This window comes from Myotis lucifugus, unplaced genomic scaffold, assembly GCF_000147115.1.
Source record: "Myotis lucifugus unplaced genomic scaffold, Myoluc2.0 scaffold_12, whole genome shotgun sequence".
Classification (NCBI taxonomy): Eukaryota; Metazoa; Chordata; class Mammalia; order Chiroptera; family Vespertilionidae; genus Myotis; species Myotis lucifugus.
The window spans coordinates 5,658,162-5,681,562 of NW_005871060.1; positions in this window are offsets into that span (position 1 = coordinate 5,658,162).

Consider the following 23,401-nt stretch of genomic DNA (forward strand, 5'->3'; position numbering starts at 1 on the left):
GTTTCTTAGATGCTAGAGTTCATTCCTAAGAAACCCAGAAAATCACATTCAAAAGATACATAAAATCAAGGCTTTCTTAGGAAGAAGCTAATATAAGAATTTGACACTAAAGCTTTTATTTCCCAAGAGTAAACCTTATGATACTACGTACAGGCTTACTTTCAAAATAGATTATCTCACATCTATTTTTTGTGGAAATGGGATGGAGTCCAGAAAAATCATACTTGTAACATAGCAGTAAAGGAATATAGCACAAGATAAAGAGCTATACTCAAAGAAAGAGCAAGAATGTTCTGAGATCTTGGACAAGGATCTCTCAATGCTGTGTAATCCATGCTCCACCTCAAGGGTGTTCCCGTTTAATTTCATAAAAGACAGGCTTGAATGCTTTATTAGTCTGTCATTTCTCTGGGACTCTTATTTGATTTTTGCTCTCAGGATCAACTTTAGGCATTTATTTTCTTTTTCAATATTAATTGACCTGCTATCCAAAATAGCTCTCTGGGTACATCAATGTATGCCAGCTGCGGGCCTCTAAGTAAGTCTGCACTGCATGCTTTGAGTAAACAAGATATTATTTGCAGAAAGGATATGATGTCATTAAATATGTAGCATGAGCATGAGAAGCAAATAAACAAGAATATATGTCTATATCTTTGATTTTTTCTTGTTCTTGGCTAGTTTCCTTACCTGACTTCTACTCTGAAATCTCTATGCTATTGTCCTTTGGACCATCTTAGAGATGACACTTACTCCAGCATAATATTCTAGTGCTCCATCAATCCAAATCCTCTTATAGAATAGACCTGCCTTATAGTGACTTATTTTCTTTGTTTAATTGCATTAAAATAAGCTTTTAGCAGGACGTTCCCAATAATGAAATCTAACCTCAGTAGCTGCATTGTGTCTCTCTTCCCTCATCCCACTCCTGACAGTACTAGTAAAACAAAAACCAGCCAATAGTGTAGCTATGAAACTGAATGTTAGGCCATATGCCCAAAAGCAAACAGAGTGAACTAAATATAAGTCAGGCAGGAACAAGGAGAATATAAAACATTTCTCATCCAACTTGTCAATTTTGCTTCTATTCACAAGACCCTTTCTTTAAGGACTTCTTGGAGTCTATATGAAGGCAAATGTCTGTATTCTTCTGAGACAATATTAACAAGAAAAAGACAGTGACTGGGAGCAAAGTGAAGGGAACAAAGGTGAAATTTAGAAGTCAAGTAGAAGTGCTCAGATTAAAATTTTTTTTTAATATTAGCTAATCCAGGGGTCTGCAAACTACAGCCTAAGGGCCATATTCAGCCCAACATCTATTCCACATCCATCAATTTGTCTGTGGCTGCTTTTGTTCTACAATGGCAGAACTGAGCAGTTGTAACAGAGACAGTATGGCACACAGAGCCTAAAATATTTACTATGTGGCCCTTAACAGAAAATTTTTTGTCAATGTCTTATCTACTATCCTGAAGAGAATTCATGATATTTAGAAATCAGATTACATTTTGCACAGGTAACACTCTTGCAATCTTTGAGTGCTTACATATTAAAACTCACCTATCTATGTTTTATACAGGAAAGAATGTGGGGGGACACATATTGGGAGTGCCCTAAAAATAAAACACATTTACTAAAAGAGTTTCCTGCATACTCAGAGGGTTAGCATATGCAAAGAGTCGGCTTTTTAATGCTGAAAAGATTCAACTCAAAACCAAGAACTAGAAGGTAGTCCCAGATACACTATCTTGGACAAGTCATTTAGCCTCCATTTACTCACTTTTAGAATGGGAACCCTGATGTCTACCTCTGAAGACTGTGTAAATCAAAGAAAATTACTTATGTGTGTAACCCCTGTTAAGCCGTAAATTACACAAATATAAGTTGCTATTATGCAGTGCCCTGAATGCTTTCCATATAAATGGTATTCTGAGCAAGGATTTCCCAGTCATATGATTCATGTAATTATAATTTCCCCTGGACATCGGTGTCTCCTCTCCCACACTCCATGAACTCTCTGTATTGCACGGAAGCAGCGTTTTAAGAAAGCATCATTTAGAATTAAGAAGTCTGAGACCAAGGATCAACACATAAGATGATCGGTCTAGGTACCACATCTGGAGTAATTTCAAAACAGTCTTCACAGAAGTTTGTGATTGTCTCCCACCCATCATTTGTGGTTCATCTCCTGGCATTTCTATACCTGACATTTCCTTCCCTCGCTACTTGCAGCTTCGTTCATACTTATCTGTCCCCTTTCATTCTCTCAGTCCCTCTCCCCTTTCAATTCCACCCCAGAACTCTTCGATGCTTTTCTCATTTCTAATTCTGAGGGCCCTTGGAGGAAGGGGGAGGGGGGAGGGGAGGAAAACAAAAGGTTAATTTTCTCCAGCCTGCCCAGGCCGACTTAATGTAACAGAAGGCAGCAAATTGTATTGATCTGTCCAGAAAGAGCTATTTATACATTATTCAGGACAAACACTGTCATAATGGACAAACAGCAGCAGCATCTGGGATGTTAATGTCTACAAATAAGATTATTCTTTGAAAGGATTAGGATGAAGCATTTTGTGTAATTAGATTTCTCCGTTTCAGGAATGAATTGCCTTTTAGCAGTAAAAGCTGTCACTGAGGGAGCCATTAGCTCCTTATAACTGAATTAAATGCATAATTAGTGACATGATCACATTAGGATTTGTTTCATTTTTAACTAATCTGAGGGAGGAGGGGCAAGGGAGAGTTGGGGAGCGGAGGCGGTGCCATTTCCAGGTCACTGCGGCCTTCCTCAGCTGGGATAGGCCTCAGCTGGCGTGCTGAAGTTGGTAAAAGTCAGGCGTGTGTGAATCAGAGCCCGGGCCTCGCCACGGCGACGGCCAAGCTATTCATCACTGGGTGGTGGGTGACAGTGACTGATGGGCTAGGCCCGGGCCTGGCACTTCACCAGTGCAAGAATCATACGAGCCAGGGAGCAGAATGACAGCTGGAGCGCTGTGTCAAGTGGTGGAGAGACCAGAGCTATTAATAATGTGTGCCACATGATCTCGGCGCGAGAAAACAATGATTTAGACATTGGTGAGAATAAAGATTTTACATTTAGTCCAGGGGTGACTCTCCTCCTTGGCACTTGTAGAATAAATCGCTAAGCAATCAGCATGTATGAAAATCAGGCAATGCATATATTAGAGCCTAGCTCCTGAGGGAGGGGGCTTGGGTGGGGATTTTTAAATCCTTGCATTGACTCTCTGTGGCCGCTAATCCCATCCTCCTGACATTTCTGCAAAGGCCTCGAGGTAGCAGGAAAGAATAAGGAGACAATGCGTAGGGCTTTTACATTGGCTCACTCACTGGCCCCTTCAGCACTTCTCTGTTGAAAGTCTATTCCCTCAGTGCTGCCCTCAGTGCTATGAGAGGAATGAAGAGGTGGGAGGTATTTGTCTTTACCCCCCAGAAGCTTAACAGAACTAAAAGAGAGCGGGGTCACCAAGTGTGGTTATAGAATGCGCCATTTTCTTTGCTTTGAGAGTCCTCTGGTTTTGTTTCTTAGTCTGAAAGTTAGGTTGAAAAGACACAAGAGCAGTATAACAAAGGAAGCTGGGTAAGGATGCTTCTATTCAAATACCTTCTATTCAACTACTATGCAAGACTTCTGCCAGTAGAGAAAGCACTAGGGAAGGGTAACCTGGAAGGTGATACCAGTGACCATTGAGTCATTGCGTTTTTGGAGAAGGCGCTCCCTCCTAGCATGGCCTGAGCATTCTGTCTCTAGGGGAACTGACAGTTGTTGGGCATTAGATTCCAGATGGCTTCAAGTTTCTGGCAGCAGTGGAGGAGGAACAGAGGGTTGGAGAGCAATTAGAATATTCGAATTCTTCAAAAATTCATTCCTTTCCCCCACTATTGGAGCCTACAGAATAACTTTATTTAGAGATCCATGGTGACTAGGGTTTATCAGCCCAGGGTCATCATTAATAGAGTCCATCTCGAAGCCAAGAAATAAATTAGAATCTAATGATTAGATTAGTGCCCTTGTAGTACTAAAAGCCTTAGGACTCTATGGTTAAGATATGTTATTACAGAAAGATTTTTTTTTTACAGAAAGTAATCTTTATTGTTTTAAAATCTCCACCCAGCCCTAGCCAGTTTTGCTCAGTGGATAGAGCATCACCCTGTGGACTGAAGGGTCCTGAGTTCATTTCTGGTCAAGGGCACATGCCCAGTTGAAGGCTTGATCCCCAGTGGGAGGCGTGCAGGAGGCAGCCGATCTGTGATTCTTTCTCATCATTGATTGATGTTTCTATCTCTCTCTCCCTCTCCCTTCCTCTCTGAAATCAATAAAAACATATTTTTTAAAAGTCTCTATCCATTTCAAACTTAAATGATAGTTTTGGTAAAAGTGGACCTTTTATTTAAATTAAATACAATACTTAGACTAGTTAATTTTAGATGGTCCAATGACATGAAAATTATGTATTCCAAGAATTATATTAAACAAATCTATATTTGAAAAACTACTGCTTAACATTATAACTCTATTTAAGTTAAGTGTGGGCAATTATAGCATCAAATAAATAACAGCAATAAGACTATAAAGACTGAGATAAATCCAAATTAATTTATAGAGAGAAGACACAGTCAGTCATATGTCTTGCCATGGTGGTGGGTGGTCAGGCCCACATGCTGTGAAATATTAAACCTGGCATGGGACCCTCAATCCTTGAGCCCTCCCAGCATGATCTTCCTCCTTCCTGGGGGACCTGGTGACCCAGGCAATCCCCAGGTACTTTTGGACCTTTGTTGGCTGCATGGACATCAGGAACAAAATGCCCCCCACCCCAGGGAAAGGTGTGTACTTGAACTGGGCCGTAGCCAGTATTTGTCTGATATGATTATTTTTCTTTCTTAGCTCATTGAGCTGTCTTTTGGCAACAAGAGTTGCCATCCACCTTTCTTAAGATATTTTCTTATAGAAGAGGTTTTGACAGGAAAATATGGTTCTCTCCAATTCCTTTTCCATGTCTTCCACCATCTCCTGGTAGAGGCTGCACTTCCTATGGGTATAGTTCATGTCACTATACGCCTTGTGACATCTCTTCTCAATTTCCAAGAAGTGTCTTTGCTCCTTGATTGATTTTTTCAGAACATGTGCTCTTGATGTATTTCCAACAGCATTTGAAGTTGCAGCCAAAGCTTTTGAGTGTCATTGTTGAGCTGGGAATGTTGTGATTGTAAAGATGCTTGCTCTCTTTGGAGACAGTATCTTTATCCCATAAGCATGTCATTCATTTGATTTTATTCACACAGTTTTCTGGATAACATTTCTTTTTCTAATTCATACCCTTTAAATTAGCAGCAAAAAAATGAGATTCTTCAGATTGGTTTCTGATGGAGGAACTGGGTGATGTCCACTTCCTGCATCTCTTTTCCTCTGCTTCCAAGATACTGACCTCTATGGGAACTCTGTCAGGAGCTGGGGCACATGGATGGTCTTCAGCATGGTTTCAACCAGAAAATTTAAGTGGTTCTCTTTCTCTTTCATTTCCTGTTGCATCCATGTGGTTGAGAGCTCCAACAAATCCCTTGGTCCTGTCTGTTCCTGAGTCCTTGGCTTCCTTTCCTCATGTTCTCAGGAGAGCAGTTCTAGACTCTGCTGAAGATTAATGTTTTCATTCAAACCACCCATGACTTTCTTCTGAAAGTATTGAATATTATCCTCAGATGTTTTTAAAATGTGTTTTGCTTCAGTTAGTTGGATTAGTGGGATTCTGATGTCTCCGCAAGTGACCCTGTATCCTTTGGTGAAGGTGGGCCATAGTCAGCCCATAAAATGAAGGTCAAGGGGGCTCATTTTTCGCCCTTTCTCCAGAAAGTATTTCATGTCAATGTGTTCAGATTTATGTTCAGTACCAACAAGCACAGAGTTTGTAACTGGGGTGCACTGGCCCAACAACAGGTATCTAAAGGGCTTCTTTGTAGGTTTGTATTATCAATCCAGTCTTTTGGACATTTCCATGGCCTTCATTCCAGTCAGAGCACCTTCTGCCCAGCTCTCATTTTCTTCTTAAAGTGTGTCAGCTCTTTACTATAAAAACCACGAGAGCAGCAAAGAGAAAATCTCCCAGGAAAACCCCAGGAGACATGGGCCTTGTCTCAACATTTTAAACACCAATAAAAACTGCTCCAGAAACAGACATTTTGATGGCAGACAGCAAGCCCTCCCTGGTACCACAGCCAACACAGCTCTGCCTTTGATCTCTAGCGTCCTCTGGTCCACAACTGATGGCATTGAACCCTGAAGAGTGTCTCCTCTTTCACACAAACCAAGGCAAACTATCATTAGGGATGGGGGAGGGGGAAACCAGGAGGCCAGCCAGATTCTAGAAAACTGCTCTACTCACAGTGCACTGAAGAAGCAATATTACCTATACAAATCTTGGGAAGTGGAAAGGGTTAATTGCAACCTGGAGCTATACAGGCCATACTGCAAACGTGGAGGTCAAAGAGGCTCACTCTCCAGATTTCAAGTTTCCTTTTGCCACAAGGAAGGCTGATCCTTCCTACAAAGGTCCCAGGGATCACCTTCCTCTAAGACTCCCTCCTTTGTCATTGTATTTGGTCAATGTTTGAGCAGAAACAGATGGCTAAAGGGTTTCTCAAAGTGGATTAAGAGGCCTGTATTCAATTATGAGAACTCAGCAGAAAACAATGACAACTGGCAGATTTTACAAGTTCGTGGAATTTCTTTCTTTTTTTTTAATTTTTCAATTACAGTTGACATACAATGCTATATTAGTTTCAGGTGTACATTCCAGTGATTGGGCATTATATAACTTAATAAGTGATCATTTTGATAAATCTTGTACCTATCTAACACCATGTGTGGTTATTAGAATGTTATTGACTATATTCCCTATGCTGTGCTTTACATCCCCATAACTATTCCGTAACTACCAATTTGTACTTCTTGAATCTTTCACCTTTTTCACCCATCCCCCCAACCACTCTCCCACCTGGAAACCTTCAAAATGTTCTCTCTATCTATAAGTCTATTTCTATTCTGCTTGTTTGTTTATTTGGGGGAGGGGGTAGATTCAATTGCTGATAGACATGTATTTATTGCCATTTTATTATTCATATTTTTTTTCATTTTTTTTAGAGAAGACCCTTTAACATTTTATGTAATACTGGTTTGGTGATGATGGACTCCTTTAGCTTTTTCTTAACTGGGAAGCTCTTATCTGTCCTTTGATTCTAAATTATAGTTTGTTTGTTTTTTTAATTTTCTTTTTCTTTATTGATTAAGGTATTACATATGTGTCCTTATCTCCCCATTGCCCTCCTTCCCCCGGCTCATGCCCTCACACCCCTGGTGTCTGTGTCTATTGGTCATGCTTATATACATACGTACAAGTCCTTTGGTTGATCTCTCCCCTTTACTCCCTCCCTCCCCTACCTTCCCTCTGAGGTTTGAGCATCTGATCAATGCTTCTCTGTCTCTGGATCTCTTCTTATTCATCAGTTAATGTTGTTTATTATATTCCATAAATGAGTGAGATCATGTGATATTTTTGTTGAGTAATCTTGGTTGTATGTCCTTGCTTTTCATCACCTTGAATATTTCTGCCAATCCCTTCTGGTCTGCAAAATTTCTATTGAGAAATCAACTGACAGTTTTATGGGAGCTCCCTTGTAGGTAACTAACTACTTTTCTCTTACTGCTTTTAAGATTCTCTTTGCCTTTAACATTTGATATTTTAATTATAATGTCTCTTTGGGTTCATCTTGTTTGGGACCTTCTGCACTTCCTACACTTGTGTCTCTATTTCCTTCACCAAGTTAGGGAAGTTTTCTGTCATTATTTTTTCAAATAGGTTTTCAATTTTTTACACTCTCTTCTCCTTCCAGCATCCCCATGAAGCAAAAGTTGGTATGGTTGAAGTACCCAGAAGCTTTCTATACTATCCTTATTTGGGAGGGGGGATTCTTTTTTCTTTTTTTTCTGTCCTGATTGGCTGTTTTATGCTTCCTTATATTCCAAATTGTTGTTTTGATTTTCAGCTTCATCTACTCTAATGTTGAGTCCCTATAAGTAATTCTTCATTTCAGTTAGTGTACCCTTCATTTCTGACTGATTCATTTTTATGCTTTCCATGTCCTTTTTTAATGTTGTTGAAGTTCTAAGTTTATCTACTCTTCACCTAAGTTAATTGAGCATCCTTATAAGCAGTGTTTAGAACTCTATTTTGAATATTATCTCCCCTTTGTTTAGTTCCTTTTCTGGAGTTTTGTTCTGTTCTTTCATTTAGGACATGTTTCTTTGTATCCTCATTTTGGCAGTCTCTCTGTGTTTGTTTCCAGGTAGGTAGAGCTTCTATGTCTCCTGGGCTTGGTACAGTGGCCTTACATAGTAGTTGTCCTGTAGGGTCTAGTGGCACAGCCTCCCCATTCAACTAAGCTGGTCATTCCAGGTGTGATCCTCCCACCCCAGTGTGGACTGTGTACACTCTCCTGTTATAGTTGACCCTAGATTGTTCTGGGAAGGATGTACCCCAGGTTGCTCAGCTGCAACGACTGGCTGCAACCACCATGGAGGATCAGCTATGCCAGTGGTTCTCAACCTTCTGGCCCTTTAAATACAGTTCCTCATGTTGTGACCCAACCATAAAATTATTTTTGTTGCTACTTCATAACTGTAATGTTCCTATTGTTATGAATGTAATGTAAATATCTGATATGCAGGATGATCTTAGGCGACCCCTGTGAAAGGGTCATTCGACCGCCAAAGGGGTCACAACCCACAGGTTGAGAACCGCTGAGCTATGCAGAGGTCCATCCCATGGAGCAGGACTTACTTCAGTGGGGCTCTGGTGCCCGAAGAGTCCAGCTCTTTAGAGTGTCACTTGTGGAGGTGGTTAGGTGGTGCTTTGATGTAGTCTGAAACTATCCACTCGGGGTGTTGGCTCTTGGGCCTCCCAGGAGTGTAGGCCAAGGTCATCCGCCATGTGTATTTTGTCCACGACCACCCAGCATGAGCTACAGAAAGATCTTTGGATGGCTTCTACTTGTGCTAGGCTTGGAGGTGCCCAGGAGAGGGCAAGCTGCAAACCAAGTCAGCTGCTGCTGTACCTGGAACCACTCAATAAGATGTATGGGGTTCATCAAGGCCAGATGCTGCTTGTTTGAGAGATTTTAGGAAAGTCTGAAACATGAGCTAAGAGAGGCCATTAATATGGAAAAACCACTGGAAACAGCTTGGGTGGCCCCACAAATTGGGTGGGGTACAGTATCAGGGAATCACCAGGATGGGGTGAACAGTGATAGCCAGGTTAATGAAAACTCAGATATGGTACCCACCTGCTGGCCATGTGGGGGAAGGGCTCAGAGAAGAAACAATGGCCTCTGTCAACACTTCTGTGTGGAAGAAATCCACCCCTCCAGCTCTTACCCTGATGCCAGACAGTTTAGTTCCTCCTCATATGTCCCTGGTGCCTTTTGAGCTACTGCACCAGTGCTGGAAATCAGAGTGAGTAAGTCTGTGCAAAGGCCCTCTAAGAGGAACCACCTGAAACTCCAGCAGCCCTTTATCTCCCTAAGCCACAATTCCCACTGGTTTTTATAGCCAGAAGTGAAGAGGCCTTCTCTTCATGGCACTGGAACCCTCAGCTGGGGAACCTGGTGTGGTGCTGGAACTCTCACTCCTCAAGGAGGTACCTCCATGGCCAAGATAACCCTCCTGATCTTTATCCACACATGTGGGTGTAGGACTAGCCCATTCTTCCTTTCCACCCCTTCTGCCAGTCTCAATGTGGCTTCTTCTTTGTGTCTTTAGTTGTAGGACTTCCCTTCTGCTAGATGTCAGGCGGTTCTGAATGATGGTTGATCTTTAGTGTAGTTGTAATTTTGATGTGATTGTGGGAGGATGCAAGCATCACATTACCTATGCTGCCATCTTAACCGGAAGCCAAGAAAGAAAGATTTTGACTCATGATTGGCAAAGATAGTTGTAGAGAAATGTCACTGGTAACCATGATGATTCCTTAAGATGTTTTTTGTGCCTTCCTAAGGGATGGCTTGAGTTCTATTAAACTCTTATTAACCTTTGCTGTACTAGAAGCAGACCATATCAAATCTTCTTAACTATTAGCTCAGCAAAAGTCAACAATAGAGAAAGAAGTGGAAATTCTTATTTCTTAATGTTATCATTTGATAGAACTTAAACTTTTAAAACAGACTTTTGCAAATTGCTTAAGAAAAACATAGAACCTTCATGATACTATGCCTAGAAAATGTATGTAAAAATTCACATATAACCTTTATATATTGGTGAGCATTAAGATTTCCTGTTCTTTGAAGCAAATATTGACCTTGACTTCACCTCGGTCAATATTTACCTCTCAGGTCAATAGATCTTGATGTTCACCTCAACAGAAGTCAATATCTACTTATTATCTCATTTCTATCTGTCAGGTAGCAGTGTGTAATCAGTAATGTGAATTTCCTTCCCTTATGCATTTTCTGAGGTTAAGATGGGATTAATTTTGGACCTTATGCTTTCCATTTGCTAAATACCTTCTCCCCACAGGAGCTAATGGAAGTTTGTACAGAATATTAACTATGCATTTTCATCTTCTATTGCTTGGTCTCTGCCTCCCATCCCAAATTAAGGTAGCACGTGGGTAGAATAAAGTGTTTTAATATGAGAACTTCATTCACTTATTCTATAAATGTTTACTGTCCACTATAAATCTGGCATCAGGCTACATGGAATATATCTGGGGTATATATCTGGGTATATAATTGGTACCCAGGAAGCCCTCAGGAAGCTTACTGTCAGATAGAGTATTTTCTAAATCCCACTTTTTAGAAGGATGCCCTTTAGGTTGTTTGGGGTCTTTTTTGTTTTTTTGCTTGGTTTTAGAGAGGGTATAATTTTTCCAAAGGGTACCCATCTACCCAATGTTGTGTTGTTGAATAAGCCTTTGAAGGAAAAAAAAAAAAAGCCCCGATTTGTCGCAATTTCTGACTTTTGTTGTGTAAATACGCCCATCATGGACAATTTCAAGCTACCAATGTGAAGTCACTGACATAGAGTTGGAAAGAGATGCACAGAATCATGAGCCAATTCACACCGGCTCCAGCACAGCATTGCTACCCTTTACCTAGTTTTACCTGCTATTAATATTTTATCTTCTTTGATTTATTATTTTCCACCTCCTTTTTCTTCTCTCTTTCTCTTTTTTCTCTGCATAGTTTTGAGGGGAGAGTATTTTAAATACACTGATTCCCAAACCCCAAATGAGTAGAGCTGCCATGAGATGCAGGATGTGTTAACAATCTCACAGTGATACTAATGCATGGTCAGGCTGAGGAACCTTGGCCTAGTCTAATAGACTTTATATAATTTTACTTATTTGATTTTGAAACTCTGAGCCTCAAAAACTCCACCTTGACCTTTATCTGAGGAAGAACCAAAGAACTTCCTTGGAATCTTTCACCATGCCATGGCACCCCAGCCTTTTATCCCCCTCGTTTTAATATGTGGTTTGCACGCCTCCCTCGCCTGATCATTCTCTATAAAATCTGATTTGGACGTTTCCCTCTTCACTCCATCCATATAGAAAAATTACTCCAAGAGGCTCTATACCTACTCAGAGTAATGAGAATCTAACCATAAACTGAAAGTAGTACATAAGGGAGTAAGATATATGGCGCTGTTTAAATGATCAAGAAATGCCTTTTAAGTCGTTGATAAAGAACTTTAGATAGGTTTTGACATTTTTAATGCTTGTTAATTTACTCCTGGGAATGCTTTTGTAACTTCTGGATAAATTTAGCTGTTAAGCTCTGTCTTAATTTATATAGTTTCCATAACAGATCTGTTTATAAGACAGTTCAAACTATAACTTTTGGTTGGAAAAAAAAATCAATTGTAGACTTTCACTATGAGAGCACTCAACCACACCAGTGATATATACACTGTTGTGATATAGCCACTGTAATGTGGGGCAATGCTGATTTATAAGCATCTTTACCCTGCCAGGTGGATATGTCCTTTAATGTCAGGACTGGGTCATCATATGTTCGCAAACTGCCTTGCAGATATAGCTGGGAGCATCACAGTTTTGAGGAAGAGCAGGGATTTAATATTATAAAAGTCTTGCTGGCAATCCACTTACTAGCTATGTCATCTTAAACACATTACTTGGCCTCTTTGAATCTCATTTCTTCATCAAGAAAAATGAAAATAATAATATGTACCCCATATTTTTGTTTTTGAAGATTATCATAAATAAACCACCTAACAGAATCTGATGGATGAAAGGACTGTAATAGCTTTCATTTATTTTCCCTTTGCCCACCACCACTGCAACCACTACCCATACAGTGATCATGGTGATGGGAATATTTTATATCTATGTTAATGTATCACATATATGCACATACACATATACACATACAAGTATACAAATGTCTTATAAAGTAGGAATTCAAAAAATGGAGTGTGATAAAGAAATAATGGTGATAATGATGATAATGATCAAAAAGAAAAAAGTAGAAGATAAAGAGAAAGGGTAGCTTACAAAAATAATCACTTATTTATAATTGACAGAACAGATTCATCTCTTGGATAAAACGAGTGTTAAACATTATCAAAATGGCTTATCATGGGAATATATAAAGAAAATAGTACTCAACATTTTTAGAAAAGTAGTTAATTCCATTTTACTTTCAAAAATCAAAACATTAAGTATTTTCTCTAGGCAAAGTCTGACTTTATGAAAATACAAATCTCTAGCAAACAATCCAAGAAAGATTTCTCAAATAGGCTATGAATGGCCAATGTTGAACAACTAATTGAAGAGATATCAAGTCTCTTTCAACCTGGCATTTCTTAGGAGGAAAGACTAACATAGAAATGTAATTTCTATGAATGAAATTTGTGTTGTTCAATAACATCCTGTTATTTACACTTTCCAGAAATAGTCTCGTTTGTATGTATATTCACTTGGAATGGTTATTTAAAGTTCAGTGTTAAATTCCAAAGCAAATTTTGCAAAGAAATTACCCAAACATACAACTCTCAGAGCTGTCTCATCCGTACACCCAGGAGGGCTCTTTCTTTGCAGAGAACCTCCATAACTGGAGCACTTGAGGTGTTTACAGAAAAGATTTCTGCCTTAGAGACTGGTCTGCTCATGATTTGGGTGGCTGGTTTGGACACAGGGATTGTAGACATTTCTACAAACTCACTCTTCTTCCTCCCTGGCCTGCTTCATTTACCTAGAGAGGTAAATAATAGCTACCACAGACATTCCCAGCTCCTTTTTATTGTCTTATTACTTTATTTTCCATCTAAGATGTACAATATAGAACTCAGTCAGAAGAAAAACTGCTTCCAGTGGCAATGATACTCATTTTCAATAGATCTGTTAAGTCTGACACAGTTAAAATGGCGATCATTTCAGTTTTAAACTGACTGTGACGAAAATCAATAGATCTCTTTCACCTCTGAAAAACTGGGTTCAGATCTGAATTTGCTCTCAAGTGAAATCAATTTGGTGGCCTCTTAACCCAGTGTCTGGGAACCACTGGTCCCCATCACACAATCACCCTGTTGCTTTCATTCAGCCTGGTTGCCTTTACTCTAGAGAGACAAGGGATCATAGGTGAGAGAAAAGCCAAGATGGGGTTGAGAATGAAAGTTGACTTAGGGGAAATCTGGCAACCTCCAGTCAGGTGACAGTAATGCTTTACAGGGTGGAGATTTTTGATGGGGTGGAGGGGGAAGAACAATAGGTTCTATATCTTGATGTCAGAACTCATATATTTATATATCTTCTCTTTTTCACTAATTTGGATATACTGCTTATTTTTCCTTTCCTCCTTTGAAATTGAAATAAAATTTACACTTAAAAATTCACAATGAGAGTAAAACTAGGTATTGAAAGTAATATTTTTTTAAGATCTACAGATGCTATTTAGGATTTTAAGTCTTGAACCAAAAATTAAAACCCAATGCCCCAAATTCAACCAGGTTTCATGTGACAAAATGCTCTGATTTGATTTCTTTGTAATAACATGCTGAACATAATATACATATAAAATTATAAAGAGGCAATTCTTTTCTTTTGACAAAGTTATTAGTCATTACATCACTTTTGAACAAGTAGATACTTTCAATTGGGTTATTCTTTAAGATATTCCTTTATAAAATTTGGGGATTCTGTTTTTCAGTACAGTAAAGAGTTTAACTTTACTTCTTGTGAAAATTATGTTTTGTATCCACAGTCAACAGCTAAACCAATAGATCACAGTTCTCTTTAGTAACAAAATTTGAACTGAAACTTAGAGTTTTGTTTTTTTAAAATATGTTTTATTGATTTTTTACAGACAGGAAGGGAGAGGGATAGAGAGTTAGAAACATCGATGAGAGAGAAACGTCAATCAGCTGCCTCCTGCACACCCCCTACTGGGGATGTGCCCGCAACCAAGGTACATGCCCTTGACCGGAATCGAACCTGGGACCCTTGCATCCGCAGGCCGACATTCTATCCACTGAGCCAAACCAATCAGGGTGAAACCTACAGTTTTAATTCCACTTTTTTGAAAGTCTTTTATTCATACTCAATGAAAAGTAATGACCTTTTTCTTTTGCAAATTTGAAAAATCACAATAATTCTGGAAGTCAAGCTTTTAGATCCAACTGTTTTTAACACGTTTACTTAAAAATTATTGTAATCATGTTATTTCTCTAAGTTGTACTGTAAAATCTAACTAAATACATCCATTGAAGAATCCTTGTAGTTATTAGGATAAAGTCCTTTCTTCCTAACTAGGCTTACAAGGCCCATTGTCTGACCTACTTTACTCTTTCTATCTCTTTTGCACTTTAAGCATCAGCAATATTAAATTTCTTTTACTGCCTCAAACTCATCGAAGTACTTTCTTCCCTCAGAGTCTTTGTGCATGCTGTGCTCTGTTCTCATTTTTCAGCCTTCTATATCTTCATCTAACCAATACCTACTTTTTTCTATTTTTTTATGTATACCAGTATAATTCAGTGCTTTTTAGTAAATTTATAGAATTGCACAAATAGTACCAAAATCCCACTTTAAAACAATTTGATTATCTCAAAAAGATGCCTTGTACTAGTGTGCAGTTAATCCTCCCAAGCCCAGAACACCAACAATCCACTTTTTGTCTCTGCCTTTTCTGGGCTTTTTATACCAATAGAATCATGTGATATGTGACATTGTATGTCTGATTTCTTTCATTCAGCATAGTATTTTTGAAGCTTAACTATGTTGTAACATGTATCAATAGTTGTTTCCTCCACATTACCTAATGAAATACTCGTTTTATGTTTCACTTTGCTCATGTATTCACCAGTTGTTGGACATATGGATTTTTTTCAAATAGACTATTATAATCAATGCTACTATGAATATTCATGTAAAAGTCTTTGTGTGGATATATGTATTCATTTTTCTTGAGTTAGATACCTAAGAGTAAAATTGTGAGTTGCATAAAAAATTTATGTTTAACTTTTCAGGAAACTGCTGAACTATTTTCGCAAGTGGCTATACCATCATATATTCCCACCAGCCATGTGTGAGAATTTAATTTCTTTACATCCTCACCAACACTTAGTAATGTCTCTTTTTTATTATAGTCATTCTATTAGATGTGAAGTGGCATCTCATACTAGTATTAATTTGCATTTCTATAATTATTGATGATGAACATTTTTCATGTGCTTATCAGCCCTTTGCATATCTTCTTTAATGAAATATCTATTCAAATATTTAGGTCAATTTTAGTTTCTTTTTTGTCATCTGACTTTTGAGTTGTAAGAGTACTAATTACTATACAGTGTCCTTTATCAAATATATGCTTTGCTAACATTTTCTTCTTGTCTTTCCATTTTCTTAACAGTTCCTTTTAGAAGTACGAAAGGTTTTCATTGTGATGAAGTCTAATGTATTAACATTTTTCTTTTATGAATTATGCTTTGGTGTTATATCTGAAAACTCTTTGCCTAACCTAAGATTTTCTCTTATGTTTTCAATAAAAATGTTATAATTGTACTTTTACACTTAGGCCTACAAACCAGTTTGAGTTTAAATGTTTTTGTATGGTGTGAGGTAAGATTCTAAATTCAGCTATTTGCATGTAGGTATCCAATTGCTTCACAATCATTTGTTGAAAGATTATCTTTTCCCTTATTAAGTTGACATGGTACCTTTGTCAAAATTCAATTTATCCTAAATGTGAGGATTTATTTCTGGACTCTCAAATCTGTTCCACTGAAAAGTCTATCTATATGCCAGTACCAGGCTGTTTTTATTATTGAACTTTATAGTAAATTTTGAAATTAGAAAGTATAAGTCCTCCAACTTTGTTCTTTTTCAAAATTATTGTGGTTATTCTGTGCCTTTGCATTTCTATATGAATTTTAGAACTAGGTTGTCAATTTCTGCAAAAAGGTTTACTGGAATCTTGATAGATATTGCACTGAATTTATAGATCAATTTGGGGATGAGGGAGGTGTTGATCTTCCAAACCATGAACATGGAATATCTTATTTATTTAGATATTTCTAAATTTTTCTCAGTAATGTTTTATACTGTTTTAGCTACATCTCAAATTTTAATATAATTCCATTTTTATTCAATTCAAATTATTGTCTAATTTCCTTGTGATTTCTCCTTTGACCCATGAGTTATTTAGATATTTTTTAAATTTCCATAGAGTTGTAGACTTTCAAAAGTTCTTTCTGTTGTTGGTTCTTAATTTAATCCCATTAGATCAGAGAACACACTTTGTTCAATTTTTGTCAATTATATCTCAATAAAGTGGGAAGAAAAGAATTATGGAAAAGCATGACAACAATGACTCATCAAATAAAAATAGCAATAAAGGGAGAGAAATATTAAAAATAACTAAAGGCAACCAAAGGACTTGTATGCATGCATATTAGCATAACCAAAGGATGTGACACTGGGACAGTGGGGGCTTGTCTTGGGGGACGGGAGTGGAGGGGGGATCAATCAGGGAAAAAGGAGACATATGTAATACTTTAAACAATTAAATAAATAAATAAAAATAACTAAATGGAAATTGTATATATCAAATGTGATGGTTTGATATACGCATGCATTATGAAATGATTAATACAATCAAGTCACTTTAGTTACCTTTTTAAAATATTTAATTTATTGATTTTAGAGAGAGAGGAAGGGACAGGGATAGAGATATAGAAAAATCAATGAGAGAGAAACATTGATTGGTGTCTCCTGCATGCCCCCCGACTGGGGATTGAGCCAGCAACCCTGGGCATGGGTCCTGACGGGGAATCGAATGGGTGAACTTGGTTCATGGGTCAATGCTCAACTTCTGAGCCACACTGGCCAGCAGGCTTTTCTTTTTTAGCAAGGTGGTAGAGGATGAGGAAAATGGGGAAAAGTTGATCAAAGGGTATAAACTTTCAGTTATAAGATGAATAACCTGTGAAGAGCTAATGTTCAGCATGGTGACTGTAGTTGATAAAACGTATTGTATGCTTGAAATTTTCCAGGAAAGTAGATCTGAAGTGTTTATAGTAATTTTTGAGACATAGTTTCCTTTACTTCTTTAATAACTGATTGGAGGCCTATGTTTACTAAGTTCAACACCTACTAGGTATACACTCTTTAACTGTTTCTATTGAGTTAGTATGTGTGTGTGTTTTTCCCTGTGTGTAGGTCACACTTTCTTGTTTCTGTGCACATCTCATAACTTTTTGTGGAAAATTAGGCATTTTAGCAACCTCAGATTCTGATTCCTCCCAGGGAGATATTATTTGTTTAGTAGCTTAACTAATGATATAGAATCTGTCTTCCCTACAGTGCTCAGGTGTTGATGTCTCTGTGAATTTGTTGTTATTGTTTTTAATTATTTTTTTAGACTTACACCTGTCTTCCTCAGAGTTGTCTGTTAATCAGCATAGCTTAATCATCAGTCAATTATTGGTCACTTAAATGCCTTTTGCTAATGGAGCTGTATTTGGATTAAGGAATGCCTTCAAGGCTCAGGCACTTCATAAGTCTTTCCTGGTTTTGTTTGTTTTTATTGGGTCTTTTCATGTCTCTTCTGTGCATGCTCTAGACTTCACACTGAGCCAAGAACGAGGAGATAGCTAGGCCATCTTCAGTCTCTCTTGTGTATATGCACAATGTTTTACAAGCATACATCTTTCCAGAGCACCTGGGATATGTGAGAGGTTATCAAAACTCACTATAGCTACCTCATTTCCTCAGACCTCCCTGCTGAATTGCTAGATAGTCTGCTGGTCTGTTGCTTACCCCAACCCTGAGCTCGCTGTGAAGATGGCCTTTTCTGATTGTTTGCCTCAGAGATTGCTATTGTTTAGAACAATGCCCCTGGGCATGCACCTGCTCCAATCAAGTCAGCCCCATCAAGTGGTTTTTACATCTTGCCCTAACCTGGCAGAACTTCTATGCCAATAGGGCTAATGGGCTAAAATTCCACTGTTACTCAAAATTCCATTATTTTTTCTTGAATAAACATTTCTAAAAGTATTGCACACCTTTAGTCAATTTCTGGAGTCCTTCAACAGTTGTTTTTGAAAGCTTTGTTCAGTTCCATCATTGATTCTTGAGAAAAGGATTTAGCTAGGTTTTCACTTTACTACTCCAGAAGTTCCCTCCTAATACCTACCATTTTGTCTTGTATCCAACATCACTTCTTTTAGCTATCACTCCCTAAATCTGGATTAAATCTCTTGACATAGATCCTTATGCTATTTCAAAGGAATTTTCCCATAACTACAAGTAACTTCCTGCTTGCTTATCTGGCTTCCTCCCTAGACTATATGCTCACAGAGGACACTGTGTGTCTCTTCTGTTCACTGTTATACTGCCATTGCTAGTACAACATTTGACACAAGGTAGACACTCAATGAAAAAAATGGATTTATTTGAATTAATTAAATTAAATTTAAATCTATAGACTTGTTTTTCTAGCTTAACAATTGAGATTCCCAAAGGGAACAAAACTAAGGTCATTTGACAGTTTGTGGCCACAATCTTTGACTCATGCCATTTATCCAAAATGTCTATTGCATGTCAATGAAAGTTGCTGTGGAGGGTGGGGGAATTATTTTTCAAATCTTTGCAGCTCAAAAGCATTACAACACAATGTATTTTCCAGTGTAAAGGTCACATGACAAGAGAACTAGTGGTTGTCATCACTTGATTGATAACATATAGTAACATTGACTTATTTGGGCTGGCAGATATCAACATACCTCTAAACATAAGAGAACCGAGATGTATTACTGGTAAATTTCAACACACACACACACACACAAAAGTACTGCCCTAAGTTATGTAAATATATACATTCATAATAGTGGAAATAAAACCTGTCAAAGATCTTTAACCTCACAATTAGTTTTTAGATAGGAAAGCAAGAACAAATGCCAATGTCATGTTTATTACCAAGCCTCACAAAGATATGCCATCCATTTATTATCAGAAGTAGACTGGACCAGGGGGAAGAAAGGGCAGAACTTTCTCAGATGCTATGTGGTTGGACACAGAGAGGACTCAGTGAGTGCTGTTTGAACAACATTTACTGAACACTTTAACTTACGCCATTGATTTCTAAACTGTTCTCCATGGATTCCCATAGAAGTGCCTCAGAGGCTGTAGCTAAGGACTGGGGGAGATCAAGTGAATGGGTGTTTGGCCCCTTCTATCTTTTCACCCCAACTTCTATGTGTTTTATATATTGGATTTTATTATAACTTCTTAAATGAATTCATGGCCAAAAAAGGGGGAAAGATTTGTAAACCACTGGCCTATATTATGTGAGGTAAACACAGTTGCTTGATCTATTTTAAAAAAAGAAACTTTCTCACTGATTATTGTGAGTGCTAAATGAAATTATATATTTTAAAATAGCTACAAACTGTAAAGTGCTTATGAAGATGGATATTATATGTGATTGCTGCCTCTGAGGAGCCCATGGCCAAAGGTAGACTAGCACAAGAAGCACTTTTATACCACATATACATTTCCAAGTCTTCACCATTTATACTGACATTTTTCTCTACAGAATTGGTTTTTCATTTGGATGCATCCATAATATCCACTGAATTTGGTCTATTATTGATGTATCACCGCCTACATCTCCTGGTTCCCTAATAAGACAGAGCCCGAGGGACAGAGTTCCACAGCCTCCCGTGCTCTCACAAAACAATGTCCGGCTACAGAAAACAAAGAGTTGGGGTTTTTAATTAAAATATCATCATTCTCCTCTGTCTTTCATATTGCAATCGCACAAGTTAAGGAGGGGGGAGTTATGTTTAAATTTGATTTTATCTCACTGCCCAGTGCCTTAAAGAAGAAAAACACGCACCCGGTTATTCTGATAATAACGAATGTTCTCTTAATTTCCTATTGTTGTGTACAAGATTTAGTGCTTACTCTTTAATTTCAGTGTCAGAATGTGAACTGTAATTAATTTTCATAAAATGGAAAGCAATAAAGTTAGATATATTAAATGCTGGCTGTAGAGGTTGAGATTGTATAATTTACAATTAGGGGTGGGGAGAAGGGAAAAGCCTACACATTAAATAAGTGATAACTCATCTTGGCTTCAGCTTCAGAAATTATGAAAGTTGTCAACAAAGCTGCTCAAACAAAACCCCCAAGTCTATAGGGTGTAGACCTTCTCAAGAAGGTCCATCAAACACGATGTCACCTCTCCCTATGCCAGCATTTGGATTATTTTTATTATCATTAATTAACAATAATAATATACATGGACCTAAATTACCACCTAATTAATCACCTAAAACCTTTCCTAGGCATTATTTGCAACAAACTATAGATAATAGACCATAATTCTATTTCAACCATAAAAAAGTCAGAGGCCTCCTGATTAAAAATGCAGATTCCCTTCATCCTGCCACTGGAATTTTCACACAGAAGGTATGTTTGAAATTGGGGGAATATTTGTATGGTGGTTATTTATAAATTTTAGACAATATGTGCTAAAATAAAGAATGTTATATACAAAATTATGTAGAAAACTTTTCTGTATAAAAAACAAGTATATTCATGTTGGAAGAATTAAAATGGGTGCACTTTTTTTTGTGTGTTATGTGTGTGTTCACCACCCCAGTCTCCTATGGGTGCACTTTTTTAATCCCATCTTAGTTGTTTCAGGACATGCTTCATAGGGAATAAGATTCAAGAAGTGTTCATTAAAAGAGCAGAGAGAAGCAGTGATTTCTCAGTTAAATGGAAGCTTATCTTAGAAAGTACTGGTACAAGCCTGACAGTTCAAAGCTCCTTTACACACATTATCTCAATATAATCTCATAATACCCCTAAGGGGGGTACAGAGCAAACTCTAATGTCCTGTGTTTCAAGGACACTGAAAAGTAAAGTTGCCTGTTCAAGTTCACACCATCAGTAAATGACTGAATCAAAAATTGAATGTAGGTTTAGGACTCTCTAAATTCAGTCCTGGAGCCAACATAAAGCAATAATAATACCTAATAAGACCAAGAGAGAGTTAATTATCTGGTGTGGCGCCTACCTCCCAGAAATGACCTCAGTATGTTTACAAATAGAAAGGGAATAAAGACAGGGTTCACAAGCATTAAGAAGGGGACAAGAACAGCAATCTCAGGCATCATTTGAAAATAAGGGGAGAGAAAATAATAGGAAACAAATAGCTAAATTGCAATCATTTGTAACCTATTAGATTTTTGCACCATGGCCCAAGATAGGTTTATGAAGAATGAAACACAGACTATATAAATGTGAGCTTTAGGTACAGTTATTATCCACATTTTATCTCCCCCACAGAAAGGAATACAAGTTAGATTTGTTCAGTCCTCTCCAGATCCCATTGCTGGGAGTTAGAATGTAGGTGACTAGTCAACTGGCAATTATAATTAGTTTTCCAAGGTGGAAAAGAGCCCCACCTTGGAACAGTGTACATTATAAAATAATCAGTGATTATTTTTGGTACATATAGAAACATCCAGGAGAAAATTAAATCACATAATTAATTTCAAATTTACTGAGAGGTGGACATATAGGAAGTAGTCATTTTTTTTTTACCTTACATGACTATGTTACTTGATCCTTTCTGTAATGACCAGTTATTATTTTTATAAAAAGAAACTAAACATGAAGATTACATTTTATACAAACTTAAGTTGCATTCTCCCTAACTTTCCATGAGATGTGTTAATTGAGTTGAGAACGTTGCTCAGATTAGGCATCAGTGTCAGTAACAGCTTAAATATAAGCTGACGTACACACATACACACCACTCCTCGAAATGGACTTTCTGTCCAGACTCCCTCCTAGCCCTCTGACTTCTTCCTTCATAGCACTTATCATAGCTCACAACTACACATTCATGTGAAAGATTAGTGGCAAACCTGCCTAAACCCAGGTAAGAGGGATTCTGTCCTAGTCCCCTTGCATGGAGAACTACACATACAACACACATCAAAATGCACTAATTGTTTTCCATTTTTGGTCTCCAAAGAAAGACTATGGAGAGGTCAGTCTATTTTTTGAGTGAATTATGGAAGAGGGATGAGCTGAGCAAACTGAGCCATGCAGTCCAGAGCATCTGGACTGAGAACAAGTGAGAAGAGAACCTCAGCCTCAGCCCTGGGAAGTAGAGAGTGAGGGGCCACCTTTGCTTGACTTTGTAAGCCCCAGAACACCCAAAGCAGACAGGGTTTTCCAAATGACTATAGCCCCCCTTTTCCTGTCTCTAGCAGAGAGATGCTTAGAACTTTCTGAAAGGGGATGAGAAAGTGTGGCATGAGAGATGGGACTTGCTGGTCCAGTTCGCTGGGCAGCCGGACAATGTCCGTTCGTATGCCAGTGCTGGGTGAGTTCAGGACCACAGGACCCACCCCACCTTCTTTCCTGCTCTATGCCAGCAGCTCCTTACTGTCACACAGGTCACAGATGCTAGAACTTACCTGAGAGAGAGTAGGCTCCTCTAGGCTCCAGGTCAAAGGGTCATCATCAGGGTGTGAGCTTCGAGGCTGTGGATGGGCATATGGTCTGGGCCAAGGACATAACTAATCACTTTCAAATATTTAAATGTTTGACATGTGGCTTCCATTTGCCCTCCTTCTCCAGGCCCCACATATAATGGGTGCAGACCTGATTGTTAGTTGAATGACAATCTTCCTTGCTAATGAATACACTCCATAAAGTGAAAGATCATGTTTATTTATTTAAATCCTTCATACAGGGCCTAGCACATGTTAGGCACTCAATAAATATGTATCAAATGAACAAATGTCTAAAAATAAAGTGTTGGTAACCAATATAGTCATATGTCTTGCCCTAAA